Source organism: Cornus florida, unplaced genomic scaffold, assembly GCF_030987335.1.
Source record: "Cornus florida cultivar Cherokee Brave unplaced genomic scaffold, ASM3098733v1 CherokeeBrave_3.0.0_Hap2_Chr02, whole genome shotgun sequence".
In the NCBI taxonomy this organism is placed as follows: domain Eukaryota; kingdom Viridiplantae; phylum Streptophyta; class Magnoliopsida; order Cornales; family Cornaceae; genus Cornus; species Cornus florida.
This window is the reverse complement of record NW_026775572.1, coordinates 353992-369965: the sequence shown is the minus strand read 5'-3', so window position 1 is coordinate 369965 and position 15974 is coordinate 353992.

The window sequence follows — 15974 nt, the reverse complement described above, 5'->3', positions numbered from 1 at the left end:
GACGAAGACACACCCAGGATGGTATTGGTAACTTGCTTCTGGTTAAATTACTCTTTACCTGAATTTTATTTATGTTATACTGAATGTTGAATTAGATAAGGAGAGACCTGAGACTGCAACAAAAACCATTATCTTTTTAACTTTTTGCAAGTAAAACCTCGATCTTTGGCTATAAAGGAAAAATAAACTGCACCTCCAAAGAAAGAAAAATGTGATATGCTTGTTTTTTGCTGGGTTTATTATATGAAAATGATTTACTTTAATGCTATAAATTAGAATGTCCCAGTATATCATTGTTTTCCTAATTTTTAGATATATGATACAAGACCTGCAGGAAAAAACAGGTTTTGGAGATGTATGGTTTGTCATATAATATGGTTTTCTGAATGATATTATTTTAATTTTTCCTTTCTGCATAAATTGGCATATCACTATAATAGATATTGCTAGTGAGCCAGTAATACACTAATACTTTAAGTTGAAAGCAATATGATAATCAAATGGAATAATTATGTCATTGTTGTTGATGGCATCTCCAAACAGGCATAAAAAGTTGTGTTTTAAAATTCAAAACTATTTTCCTTCAATGCAATCCATGTATTTGCTTATTTATACAATGTAAGAAAATAAAGAATTTTGAATCTTGATATTTGTATCATGTTAGTTGTTTTAGCATTTCTGTTACCAGACACCCACAAAAACATATCCTTGACTCAAATTTGCCTAATGAGCACAATCCAAAATATGCTTTGCAAACAAAAAGATCCAGAAAATTCAAAAAAAAATTTCTTGCCCTTAAATTTATTCAAAAACTGTACAGATGCTAGGTATTTATGCATTTTTTGCATATATGTTCTGATTCCTACTCGTCTTGGTTCTCGCTCTCTCTGGAGTGGTCGTTTGGGTGAATATTTTGAATCAATTGTTAGTGTGTTATTCACCTTCCACATTTTTATTATTTAACAAACCATAAATTTATATGAAGACTTCCAATTATTTGCTTTTGAATTTACTTAATATTTACCATTTCCATGCTGTTCCTTTTGATCTTTGTGAATCTTTTAGCAATAACATTATATCCCTTACAAAGGAAAAGAAAGGAGGGAGAGCTTACCAGTGTTTGCTTTAAAAATTGAGGGGGGAAAGAAGGGAAGGAGGAGGGATGGCCCAACCTTTGACCATCCTATCTAAAATGGGAGGATTTGGAAGGAAATGATACGTTTCACCCCTTTTCTTCAGAACAAGTGAAATTATGTTTTGTCTTCACCTCGCTATTTTATTTTACCTTACACAATGAAAAGAACCACTGTCATTTCCTTTCTTTTCCATTCTTGGTTATCTAAATACCAGGAAAGGTTAACACTGGCCTCTCCATTCCTTTCTTTTCTATTTTCCTTTCATTTCTTTCCATGCCACATATTGGAATGCACTACTAATAGATTCACCAATATATCCAAATCCTGAAATATAATATCCCAATAACCACTTTATGAGCCTTAGTTCTAATGCCATGGGATTAAGGAAAGGATGATGATTGGTTGTCATAATACCATAAATTTTTCTCAGGGGATGGAAAAGGGTTTTAGCTAGTGTTGGTCTAGTCATTTTGGGTAAATAAGATGGGTGATCGGATAAAAACCTAATTATTGGGTTTATTCACATGAAAGTGTTGGGTCAGTGAAAACACATGAACACCGAGATCCAGTGAAAGCTAACAAAGCAATCACTCACAAACACAAGATATAACGTGGTTTGACCAAAACTGGTCTATATCCACGGATGAAAAGAGATTCCACTATGATTTTCGTAGAGATGTTACAACAGAAAAATACCAACACCGCGTACATGTCTTTTCACCATCTATCACTCCACGAGCCTATCTCCTCGCCGCCAGTGCCACCGGTATTTTTCCTACTCTACCATCCCATAAACTATCTCTACCCATCAACTCCTAGACTACATCTCTCTCAATATCATAAGTCTCAACCATAACCTATGTGTCTATTTATAGAGTTCAAACCCAAATTCCTTGTTGCACAAGGATTACAATTCCTTAGAGTCCCATACTTGCCAACCAAGAAATTACCTAATAGAGTATAACTCTAAAATATAAACCTAATTAGAATAGAAATTTAACACAATCCTAACAAAAAGTTTGCTTTCGGACTTGAACACCCTTTCTTTCTTCCATTTTATTTATGGAACTCTATTATTTTTCTATATTTATTAATGCATACTTCCATTCATAGTAATAAATGGAGTCCTTGGAATTGTAAAATGTGGATCAGATGAGGTGGCCATGGAGCCAGCTCTATGCCTCATCATTGGAAGGATGGTTGGTTTTGGCCTGTGTTTGAGTTGTGTTCACTAATCATGAAGAGTAGATAACTGATTTGAGAGGATTGGATCTCCCTTTGTCATGCCATGGTCAACATCCATCAAAAAATTATTATTAAGTTCACGATTAATTAATGTATTTATTTATTAATATTCATCAATTGTAAGCAAACTATTTTATTGTACATAATTTAACATGTGTGATTTTGATGCTATTGCCAAAGCAACACTGACTATTCCAAAGCATGTGCTACTGTGGATAGTTATACCAATTACTGCCACATTCATACAGTGCTTTGATAAATGAGAAATTGTTAGATGGTCTTGGACCATTTGACACTTGGTGGACCAGTTCAATCCAGATTGTTGTTTTCTGCGATGCGAATGGCTACCGAGCCGAAGTGGGACCAGAGGATTTGCCCTGTAGCTTGTGAGAACCTCGACTCTACTCTCCAAGCTCACTGCTCAACCAAACAGGAAAGTATCTTCTACTGGTACATGGACAACTGTGTGGACCGATGGACTTACTAGCCTTGAGATTTCTTTGTACTATAGTAATACACTCTTGTGGGGCCATTTTCTCAATCAGAGAGTTTGAATTGAATTAGTCCACCAAGTGTCAATGGTCCAGGACCATCTAATAATTTCTCTGGATAAATGCTAAAACTGTTTTGGCATTGGGGTTGTAACTTGGACTGGTTAACTTTTAACCTAACCTGATTTTCTTTTAATATAGGCAGTTTTTTATTTTTTATTTTTATTTTTTTAAATGGTTGTCACTAATCAAAAAAAAAAATGGTTGTCTGGTTTAGAAAATTCTAACTTGAAGTCAACCTAGCCTAACTCGAATTTGTGTTTGTGTGTGTGTAGACTATAGACTACATACATGAATAACTGTTAAAATAAGAAAAAAGATAGTTCAACTTTCAGAAATTAATCCCCTTGACATCAGATTGCTATAAAAAAATAATGGGAGCAAGTCATTGCATTGCTTGCGTGATTTATTTGATAAATAGGACCATTATACCCTTTTTGGTGTTTTGTTATTTTTTTTAGTTTAAACATGGTCATTTCGTAATTTCACATCACCACTAATGGTGATCTGACTGCTAAGAGGCACATTGCAAATTTTAAGTATATCATCATCATCATCATCATCATCTTTTCCTTTGTTCCTTATAAATCAAGTCGACCATATAAATTCTATTTTCCATTATAAACAATGTCTCCTATTATATTTTAATTTTTTAAAGTCTTTCTACTTACTTTATTCCCATGTTCGTTTTGGTCAGCTTATCTATCTCTTATGTTTTATTCAAAGTAATCTTCCTTTTCTTACAGGTGCTTCTACTAGTTTGCGTTGCGTCCGTACCACCTAAGCCTTTTTCATCCAATTTTTAAAACTAATGGACACCACTTCTAATTTCTCCATGATAGGTTGAGTATTAGTTGATGGGTTAGTTGCAAAAGTTGAATCATAAAAGTAGGTTTGTAAACAATTAAAACAATCACTTTTTTGAAATGTTTTCGAAGTATTTTGTGAATCAGAGGCAGGTTATTCCTTGTTGTCAACCGATTTTAACCTGATAAACTAAATCTTCCCAACCCAAGCTAAAAAATTTGAGTGTAGATTGAGCTTAGTTTGGGGAGCGGTTAAGTTAAAAATTTCATGCCTTGAGGAGCGGTTAGGTTAAAAGTTTCATCCCTATAACCTCTCAACCAGCAAAATGTTTTGCGTTGTGCACCCTTTTATGGCAATAGGGACACCCTTTGTACAAATCATGACTGTTTTTATTTGCTAAATTTCATTTTAGCTAAGAGGCTATTGTTTGGTGCTGTTTGAGTTGACATGCTAGAGAACCTGGATTCAAGTCTGATAACAGTCCCTTGGTGTAAAACAATGCAAAAGATTAGATATATATCTAGTCTAGTCCTCCCAGCACTGGATTTATGTACTGTATTGCTTTTCAATTGAAGTCTAACTTGTTATCCTTTGGTTAATCTAGCTATGCTTCTTGAACTTTGATAAATAAGCAGATATGAATAATTATTAAAATTTAATGATGATGCCATTGATAAAAAGGGCAGCCATTGGTATAACTTATTCCATGAGTGACTTTCTTTCGGGCCCTTCAGCTACCTGCCATCATGATTTACGTCAATAACTAGTTGAAATGTTTGCTTATGATTTCTGACACGATCCTCATGAAGAGGCAAATGGAAAGTGTTTTGCTTCAAATCAACAGAACACTAGCAGGTTTTCACAGTTTGTCTTGACCCTTGGTTTCTTGTCTTCCAAAGCTGAAACAGTTGTTGTGGGTGGGTGCAAAAAAGGGTTTTCATACAACAGAACTCTACCTCTCAAAATAGGCTTGGAAAAGTCCCCCCGTTCTTAAAAATCAAAGGTATGGACTGTAAAATGTGTTGCTGTCTCTTGTAAATCCTGTGGCAAGTTTGTTCATTGAAATTGCTGAAAGGTCTTTTTGTTTTGAGTTGTGAAGGCTGATAAAATATTTATTATAGCATAACTATGGACTGAAAATGCTGGAGTTCAATTCTGAGTTGTGAACGATAGAGACCATTGCATGCTAAGATTTTGGTAGTGTTTGGAGCATAAAAGTAGAAAGAGGCTGACTTATCAAAAAAAAAAAAAAAATGTAGAAAGAGGCTGGGTTAGCATTTGCTCTTTGTTTATCATTATGTTTATGCTTCAAAATTTGGTATATATTCCCATGTTTTCCATATTCCGATAGTGTTCTTATTCCATTGTCTATGGCGTATTTTCAAACTCAAAAAGAAGAAAAAATAAAATAAAATCGTAGTAGGTCTCTGCAAGAAATTGATATTGGTTACTTTCCAGTTTTCCATTGATTAAGGATCTTTGCTTATATTTGCAATTTCTTCTTTGTTATTTTGTCAATCCTCCAATCAAGTTGATGGAATTCTTTTCTAACCGAAAAATTGGGGTTCAATTGGAGTCTTCGTGAAGCAATATTAGGCGTCTCTTGGTTAGGTCAAGTTTTGGCCATTCGGTTTACTGTCAATTCTCAGGAGTCTCCTGGGCAGGGCTTGAATGGCCTGCCCTGTTAGCAATTTTTATGCTTCGTCATGCGTTATCTATAACAATGGCAAAAAGATCCACTGCTCTTTGTAAACATTATAATTCAAATCTGAACATGTTGATAAATCAAATATTTGCAGGAACGCTCCTTCTTGATTAATTAATGAACACGATTTCTTATCTGACCTCAGTAAGCACATAGGATTAAGGAAAGGAATAATGTACTTAATTACACACAACACGTGCATAAAGATTGTTACCTAGTTCTTGTTGCAGTTGTAGAAGTTAAAGTTTGACAAGAATGGAAACGTAGGTTTGAGAGTAGTCACTTTGTGGGTTCAAGTCTATGATTACTTTGTACAGAATAATGTCAAAATTGAGGTCTCTGTTTGATCAGTCCTTGATTCATCACCCAAGATCAAGTATGAAGCGGCAGTTGGGACTCCTGAATTTGAAACTAGTTTTTAATTATTGTTATGAACAAGTGGCACACACGTTGCGCGCTTTCAATGTGTAGATCATTAGATGTATTTCTTTCTTCTGCATATTATAGAATAAGAAGGGATTTTTTTTTTTCTTTGCTTTGGGCCAAAGCATTTCCAACACATGCACAAGCTTAGCTTGGTTTGGCTTGTGCATGTGTTGAAAATGCTTGTGGCATTCTCAACGCATGCACATAAATTTGTTATGGTTGTTGGTTCCTCAGTTTTGCCTGCATGGGGCAGCTGAAGTTTTCATGTCTGTTGGGCACTTGGAGCACTGCGGCAGCGCTCTATTGGACAACAATATATATTAGTTTGAAACTATATAGATACCCTGCTTGTATCTATAGTACACAATTATACTAGCAAGGAAAGGAATTAGCTACCTAACAAAGGGAGATTGATCACTATTACTGGCTTGTCTCAGGAAAGTAATAAATCTCATATTTTATGCAACATGTGCCTGCTTTTATAGTGGAAGTGGGTTACAATTAGATCATCAGAGCAGCTACTGCAATATTCATAATGGAGATGAACATGTGGATCAATTAGTAATTGCATTCAAGCCATTAAATTTTGATAATAATCCAAATGCATGCATGAATACAGAAATTTAAATTAATTTTGTTTGTCTAACATATCTAATTAATGCTTGCTTCATTGGTAACTATAACGTTTCACTTCATTACCAGACCTGATTAATCTACTAATATACATTTGAGTAATGCTATTGTTAAAGTGAAGTATAAGTTATCAAGCTTCAATACCACTTTAAGGATTTTATCAATAAACCCAGGAGTGAGTATAATTAAAGAGGTCTCAACTGAGGCTCCAGTCAATCACAGTTAAGAATGTAGCGAATCAGGATTGTTAGATCACAATAGACTTAGGAGGGGGTGAATTTGTTTATCTCCAATTCTGGCGCTTTTAAAAATTTATGCAATAACTAAATAATAAAGAGTAATTATATATAGAAAATGATTCTTGTACTGAATAGTTGCAGTGAATTGTTAGACCTACTCTTTTAATTGGTCAATTATGTAACAAATAAGGAAATTGAATCATTTACTTAGTTATATTTGCTATAAATAGCTAATAAAAAATCATTCAATTAAACAATTCACTGCAAGTATTCCGTGTGAGTATACTCGTTATATATTACTTGTTAGAATGATATAAATTTTCAATGGATAACTTGATACATCCAGACCCCTAATACAAGACCTTGAAACCTTTCTGACACCAATTTGTCCTTTAGATTGTTTTTTTGGGAAAACTACATATTGGTGTTTCGCAAACAATGTAAGTTTAGATGTTAACGTTGTAAGCGAGTACCACAACAATTGTATCAAATTAGAGCATCCACACCTACAGCGTATACCACAAAAATTGTATTAACATTAGAGCATACACACCGGGCCTGGGGAAGGCCCTTTCCGCAAGCCAAACGGCCCAGTATCAACCCACCAGCCTAGCAGAAAATGGGCTGGCCAACAAGGGCTCGCAAGTATATCGTGAGCCCAAGCCCGATCGCTCTAATTTTTTTTTTTTGGTCTTGTTCGCTACCAAAATAGCGTCATTTTTGGGGATCTTTTCTTTTGTTTTGAAATCAGCTAGCAACGGTCAATTAACAGTGCTTGTTTGGTTGTAAGGTTTTTCAGACAAAAATTCAAAAATGGGTTATTTTGAGCTCTTTTTTTTAAAAAAAAAAAATAAAATTCATTAAATAAAAAATATATTGTTTAGGCATTGTTTGTGCCAAAAAAAAAAAAAAAAAAAAAAAAATGATTAGGGCCAAAAATAAATTAAAAAACCTTTTGTTTTTTGTTTTTTTTTTTTTTTTTTTTTTTTTTTCCCTTAACAATTAATTTTTATAACTTTTTTTGCTTTAAATTTTAAAATTCTACCACAAACAGTGCATTTGTAATCCTTAATCTATTTATTTTCTTATTCTTTAGGATATTGTATTGTTTGAGTTATTTTTAATTGTTTTGTTTAAATTTTTTTATTTTTTTATTTTTTATTTTTTAGTCCATAATGGATAATGTATTATTGTTTAAGGTTATAATATCAATTCTAACTTTTTCAATAATTTGCAAAGATATTATTTGATTGAAAAATATTACCGTTGAGAAAAAATTTCATCATTTTTAATATTAAAAAACCATTACATAAAATACTAAAAAACCATTACATAATCAAAATTCTAGTACACGAAATATAGTCGTTACATATATAACCGTTAGGAATATAGCGGTTAGAAATATAGCCATTATAAAAAAGTCAAAAAAAAAATTAATTTTTTTTTTTGGAGACCAAAAATCTGGAGAGCTTGTTTCCGAAGAGCGAAAGCTGCTGACGTGGTTCTTGGAATTGCTAATGTGACTCTTAGAAAAACTGAAGTGACATTTTTGAAGAGGCAAAATCCGGAGAGGCTGATGCGAAAACTCTTAGGATAAGTATGGATGATGCAAAACACAATATATGAATGTCTAGGCTCGCGGGTGTCCTCAATCTCAAAAGATGAACACTTACACAAAACTTTCCGTAAATAAATAAACAAATAAACAAGAATGCTTATGCTATGTTTGGTTAGAGGGATGGATGAATGCTTTCATGTTTGGTTAAAGAGTTGGAGGCATTACTTGTATGGCGAAAAATTTGAAGTTTTCTCGGATCACAAGAGTCTCAAATATCTTTTCATCTAAAAAGATTTGAATTTGAGACAAAGGCGATGGGTAGAGTTTATGGAGGTAGTATCATCCTGGAAAGGCGAACGTTATGGCGGATGCCTTGAGTAGAAAGTCTCGTAGTGATTTGACTTGTTTTGCCATAGATGATGGAGGATGGCAATGGGGTTGTATTTTAGTGATAGTGGCGAGCCCACCACATTGTTCAGTCTCGTGGCTCAACCAACACTTGTTAGTAAAGTTATTGAGGCGTAAAAGCAAGATGAAGAGCTTGATGTTGTCCGGTCATGGATTTTAGGTGGTGAGACAGTTGAAGGTTGGACCTTGCATTCGGATGAAGCCTTAAGGTTTAAGGGATTGAAAGTTGTTCCCACGCCTTGTCATGAGGACATTTTACGGGAGTTTCATACTTCTCGTTTTGTGGTACATCCCGGTAGTACAAAAATGTATCACAACTTGAGGCAACGATATTGGTGGAAAAGGATGAAGAAGGATGTGGCATTGTTCATGGCTAGATGCCTTACTTGTTAGGGAGTGAAAGCCGAGCACCAAAGGCCTGCAGGTTTACTTCAGCCATTAGAGGTAGCATAATGGAAGTGGGAGCATGTTATTATGGACTTTGTGACAGGACTTCCAACGCGGTTTGGGTCATAGTTGACAGATTGACCAAGTCGGCCCATTTATTGCCTATGAGTATGTTGGATGATGTTGAGGCTCTTAGCCGGTTGTATGTGAGAAAAATTGTGAGATTGCATGGTGTTCTAGTTACCATTGTTTCAGACAGAGATTCTCGGTTTACTTCCAATTCTTGGGAGGAATTTCAGGTAGCACTTGCTACACAATTGCATTTCAGCACGGTGTTTCATTCGCAGACGGAAGGCCAGTCGGAGCATACCATTCAGATTTTGGAAAATATGCTTCGGCCCTGCATTCTTGTTTTTGGAGGTAGTTGGGAGGACCACTTACCATTCGTAGAGTTTGCCTACAACAATAGTTATCAGGCAAGCATTAAGATGGATCCATTTGAGGCGTTATATGGCAGACCTTGTAGGTCACTAGTTTGTTAGACTGAGGTAGGCGAAGCAGCCATCTTAGGACTAGACATTGTGCATGAGACTACAGAAAAAGTCAAGCTTATTAGACAGAGATTACTCACGGCTCAAAGCTGACAGAAGAGTTTTGCAGACAAACGGAAACGACCATTATCTTTTGAGGTATGAGATCACGTTTTCATTGACATTGCCACCACACATGGACCAAGTCCATAATGTCTTTCACGTATCTATGTTTTGGAAGTACGAGTCGGATCTGTCATACGTTTTGAGTTGGGTTGACGTTGAGGTTAACGAGGATGTGACCTACGAGGAGAGGCTAATTCAGTTTCTTGACACACAAGAGAAAGGGACAAGACGATTCCGTTAGTAACTATTTTATGGTGTATTCACGGTATTGAGGAGGCTACTTGGGAACTGGAGCAAGAGGTTCGTTCCAAGTATCTAGACTTATTTTCTTCCTCATGTATGGCTTGATTTCGAGGACGAAATTCTTTTAAGTTGGGGAGATTGTAATGTCCCGGATTTTTTCGATATTTTATTTTATTTATTTTTTCATACATCGTTTTACGCGCCATATGGACTTGGTGATTTTATTGCATTTTTTTTATTTATTGGAGTATGGATGGTTGTTATATATGTGTGTGGTTGGTTAGTGGTGGGAGATATTTTGATGGCATGTGTATGTAGTTTGTGATAAAAAGAGAAGTTATTTTGGTAATTGGACAAGTTATGGGAAACCAATTTTGGATAAGGGGTCAATGACCCATTTTTGGACCACACATCACCCATTCTTTCTTTCTTATCCATCTTCTTTTCTTTTCTTCTACTCACATTTTCTCTAAGATCTTGCATCCATGAGTAGGATTTGGGAGGAGCCATAGTTAGAGAAGTTATAGAGCTTGGCAAGGGGAACGTTTTGACACTGGTCTTGCAACATTTTGTTGGGATTTCGTGTTTGGATCTTGAGCTTGGATTTCATCTTTTGAGGCAGGGAAGTCTAAACTACAATGTCTTTGATATTTGTGAGTTCCTCTTATATATATTTGTTGAAAGCATGATTATGTGTTAAGGTGTTATTCTTTACAAGTTGATCTTCTTAAGATGGTTGTTGCCTTACATGATTCATGCTGTAAATGTGATGATTTGGTTTATTTGAGTAAAAACATACTATTATGATGATGCTATATGTTGATTTCCTTGATAAATGCAAGTGATTGATTATATAGCATGCATATCATGGACATTGGTTGGGTTCATGGGTTGAAAATGATATTTGAAATGGTTTCCAAAGATTTGTAAAGTTGATTTGAAAACTTGAAAGGTTTTTTAAAAGGTTTTGTGAAAACGGACGCCTTGGAATTGCCATGTGGTCTGGGGTTAACCAATCTAGAATGGGGCACGAGATGAAATTTGGACGTGTGTAGTTGAGCTACCTAGGCCTCAAATGACGCTAGGGAGACGCCCTAGGTCAGGGATAGAAAGCCAATTCTATTCGTGATGCCTAGGAGTTTCCTAGGGTCGGGTTGTGTTAACATTTTCGGTGTGGGTTGTGTTGTGACGGAAATGGTTTCGGAAATAAGGAGAGTTCATTTCATTGCATCTCATTTCATCATTTGTAAAGTATGAAGTTTAAACTTATGTTGTATAATTGTCTCTTTCCCCATTGTATGATCATTTCTCTTGTTATTCCTTACTTTAAGTGTGATTCACGGGACTAAAATAGGTGTACTTTAGGCTATCTCTTACTCACCCTATATTTTAACATTTTCAGAACATGGCAAGGATGTTGTAGATGTGCACTCCCGCAAGTTTAGACGTAGTTTGACGACCATTCTTGTATCTTTTGTAAAGACATTCTTTTGGGAAAATTGACTAATATGTAATGACCTTATTCTTTTGTCGGTTTCAAGTGAAATTGTTGTATTTGTGGCCACGGAGGCCTTGCTTGTAATCTTATTCTTTTGGATACAATTTCATCATTTTGAGATATATGGATAATATTAATTTGATGTAGTTAGGTGTTTGATTTCATATATGGGTTGTTTAGCATGTTGCTCGATGTTGGAAAAGGGGTTAGAGATGAGTTTTGATTAATCTCATGGACCTATGAGGCATCTCAAATGTTTTATGAAATTTGGAATAATTTTTTATTTTTTTTATTTTTATTTATTTTTTTATTTTTTTATTTTTTTTGTCATAAGCCAAGTAACCAGTTAGATGAATCCATCTAACCGGTTAATTGGTCTAAGGGGGGAAATTTCCAGATCTGCAAGTTCACTGCCCAAGCCAAGTAACCAGTTAGATGGATTTAAGTAACTGGTTAGATGAACATGTAACCGTTTTAGATGAACTATCTAACCGATCAGTTGGTTGGACAGAATGCATGTTTATTTGGGTAAGTCATCTAACTGGTTAGATGGTTCAATGTAACCAATTAGTTGGTTTTGCATTTGCACATTGAACCCAAATTTTAATATAATTACTTATTTACCCCCAGACTTCAACCAAAACATAGAATGACCATAGAAAATGACAGTTTTATCCCTGATGAGTTTAAAAGGTATAATGAACGTACTAAATGACTATTTTACCCTGTTGGGTTCTAAACTATTATTTTACTAGAGTAAATGATTGTTATACCCTTATAGACTCTAGAACTATTATAATGATGTGAAATGACCATAGTACCCTTGTGTGACCTCAAGTTCGGGTAAGGATTCAGTTAGCGATCCAGATCCCCGGCTTTAGGTCGTTACGCAACTACTCTTATATTTTGTGTAGGCTTGAATATTGTTGATATTCATACTTCTTATTGTATTTGGTGACCGGTGAGAGCTTGCAAGTCCAAACAAAGGTGCTTAGGACATAGGGAGTGCTTGTGAGCACTGAGTTGAGCTAGTGTGTGTGTAGAGGTTGTGAAAACCAGTGTTTTAACTTGTATGTGTAGAGTGTGAGACAGTTGAGTATGTAACTATTTGCATACAACTAGTGGAGCCTATATTGGCTTAGGCCAAAAACTAAGGTTTTTCCTTATTGAGAGGATTTTCTTTGTAAACCTTGTGTTCTTTGTATTTGATGTCAACTGTGATCATTGTTGTGTTGAAGAAGGATTTGAAATTGACCAATTCACCCCCCCTCCCGGTCCAACACAAATTTTCTTATGACACCAACTCTTATCTTTAATCAATGACATATGTGTACATGTAAAATTGCATTAAAGCCCCTATATTTATAAAAAGTTGCACACTACTCCCTTTTACTATTATTTATTTTTATTTTTTAATTATAATTATTTTGAGAACCCTCAAAAGTTACAAATTACCCCCTCTAACGGATGGATGACTAACTGCCGTTAAGGGACGATGAAAAATTACATAAATACTCATATTTAGGAAATTTAAAAAGAAAATAGATATTTTAAAAACCAAAAATACCCCACTAAAAATTATGTTGTTATACATGTTATAACAACATAATTGATGTAGACCGCTGACTATCGAGTACACTTGTTTTGGAAAAAATAAATAAATGAACGTATGTTTAAGGGTTTGTAGTTATATACGTTATAACAACAAATTGATGTAGACCACTGACTATTGAGCACACGCTTGTTTGGAGTATTGATCTCTTGTTCCCTGTGGAGCAAAAAAAATTATTTGCACTTTCTATAGTGACCATTAAATTTTTTTTTTTTTTTGATAAATATATAGTGACCGTTAGATTTAATCTAACGGTCACTATAGAAACCCCACCTATACCCTTTCTTTTAATATAAAACCAGTATCCCTATTTTTAATTTCTAAATTTAATATTTACCAATACCACTAATTACAATAATAAAAGATAATTATCAAAAAAAAAAAAAAAACAGTAGTAGTTTAGGATTTCGTTCTTAAAAAAGAAATTTTTTTTGGCAGCAAGGAAGATTAAAGAACAAATTAAAAAAGAAAAAAAAGGCTATCAATGAATTCCAAGAATAAAAAAAAAAACATATATACAAGTCAAAAGACAACTATGTAACAACATAAATTGATATGATATCCATCAATATTCAAATTGCACCCTTTATCAAAATAAAGTAACCATATCCATCAATATTCAAATTGCACCCTTTATCAAAATAAAGTAACCAGCATGGACATGGATGTAAAATCCCACCAAATCGATCAGAAGAGACTCAAACCTTGACTCAGATTCAAAATAATAAGCGCGAGTTTTTTTTTCCCGAGTTTTCAACAAATTATTCTGTTGAACCACATGACCATTTTGAATAAAGAATAGCTTAAAAACAACCATCCATTGCCATAGCTTCATGCACCTACTTTAAATTCGTATTATTTTCTTAAAGCCCCTTCCTGAATGTTCTCCTCTGATTCAGCCTCCTTGAACTTATCGTTCGTTTATTTATTTATTTTATTATTATTATTATTATTATTATTAAAGTTAAATTTGATTAAAAGGAAAGTGATGGGAAATACTTTGTGACCTTATGCGGGGTATACGATTTTGTTTTTCTGGAAATTACCCAAACACTGTAGTGATTTTCGTAGGTAAAGAAATTTCTATTTATTTTTTTTATTTTTTTGTTAATTATCTTTTATTGTTGTAATGAGTGAAATTAGTAAATATTAAATCTGAAAACTAAAAATAGGAATAACGATTTTGTATTAAAATGAAAGGATATCTATAGTAACAGCTTGATTAAATATAATGGTTACTATAGAAAGTGCGGATCAATTTTTTTGCACCACGAAAAGTAAGAGATCACTATTATTACCGAACAATCTCATATAATCTAAACATATAATTCAAATTGTAAGATTGGAACGATTAAATATTAAATGAAATTGCCCTGATTTTTTATGATATCCGAACGATTAAAAATTTTCAGATTGTATGATCATATGATTCGAAGATTTAAGAGGGGATTTAAACAACATGGTGTGTATTAGTAGATCTACATGAAATTACCCTTCTTACCGTTCTTTTCGATCCTGATAAAAAAATAAAAAATAAAAATAAAAAAAGAAGTTCTATGCCATCCTATCCTGTCCAAATTAGAGAATGTGTTTGCTCTCACTTTACTTAACACTCAACTAGAAACATTCACCTTATTCATAAAAACAAACCATCATTTCTTGATATCAAACAAACTTCATAAAGTGGGAGTAGGGCTGGCTGGCAAGAAATACCCAACCCGTCAAGCTGGCCACATTCGTCGTCAGACTTTACATGATCCTTAATTTTTGAGTTGATAACAGGCTTAATATGGTACCCATATGTAATGTATTCACCTATCCAAAATCACCTACATAAACACAGCCCTCAAGTCAGTTCACTGTCAGTTCACTCCCACACTTTATGTGCGCTCCTCAATGTTAAATATGTTTTTAAGCGATAAGTGATGTCCTTATCACTTACAATTTTATCCCAATTTAAGTGACGATTACCATTTTCAATGATATTCAAATATAATTCAATTAACACATCCGTTTAAGATTAAACACTTAATTGAGGTTATTCTCTTGCATCGTCGCTCTATCTCTGGGCGAACCCTTTCTCTCTCTATCCGACCTAGTAAATCACTCGTCATCCAATCATCCCGTGCTCTTCTTGAAGACCACGAGTTTCAAGAATCCAACAAAATGGGTCGAGTTCTGAACTTTCGGGTCATAAATTTATTGTTCAAAAATACGTTCTAAAATTATTCTCTCTTTTGTTACATGATAATATATCTAATTTTCTTTCTCTCTTTTGTCCATAAATCGCTTACAAAGTTTGAAATAAAAATACATGTGGGTCACCGGCAAGACTCAATAATCCAGTCCCCCACCCACTAAAACTACAGTTAACAGTTGATTTGCTATAAAAACATAGAACAAGTACCAACTCCACGTATAATTATAAGAATAAAACGAATTCAACCAACAAACTATAGTTTCACTTCCAACTTCACATATAACTATAAGAATAAAACGAATTCAACCAACAAACAAACTATAGCCTTCACAATCTCCACCAATTGTTGTTCCAACGGGTCATTACTCCAATGGTATAAAATCTGCTCCCTCAAAGAGGAGATAGAAGGTTCAAGCCCGCAATTGTGAAACGTGTGCCAGTGTGCGTATTTGTGAATACTTGCTTATCTCACATATGCAGTACTTAAGTTGTATTAACAACATGTAAGTACTCTGTTTGCCATATGAATCTATTTCCCAGTTGTATTCTGAAATCTGAAGTTCCAGAAAGCGAAATAGAGAGAAATATCCATATAACTTCTGTACATTAAAATGTTTCTTACAAGAAAACAAGAATGGTACCATGTGTATCGTCATAATAAAAGCAGTGC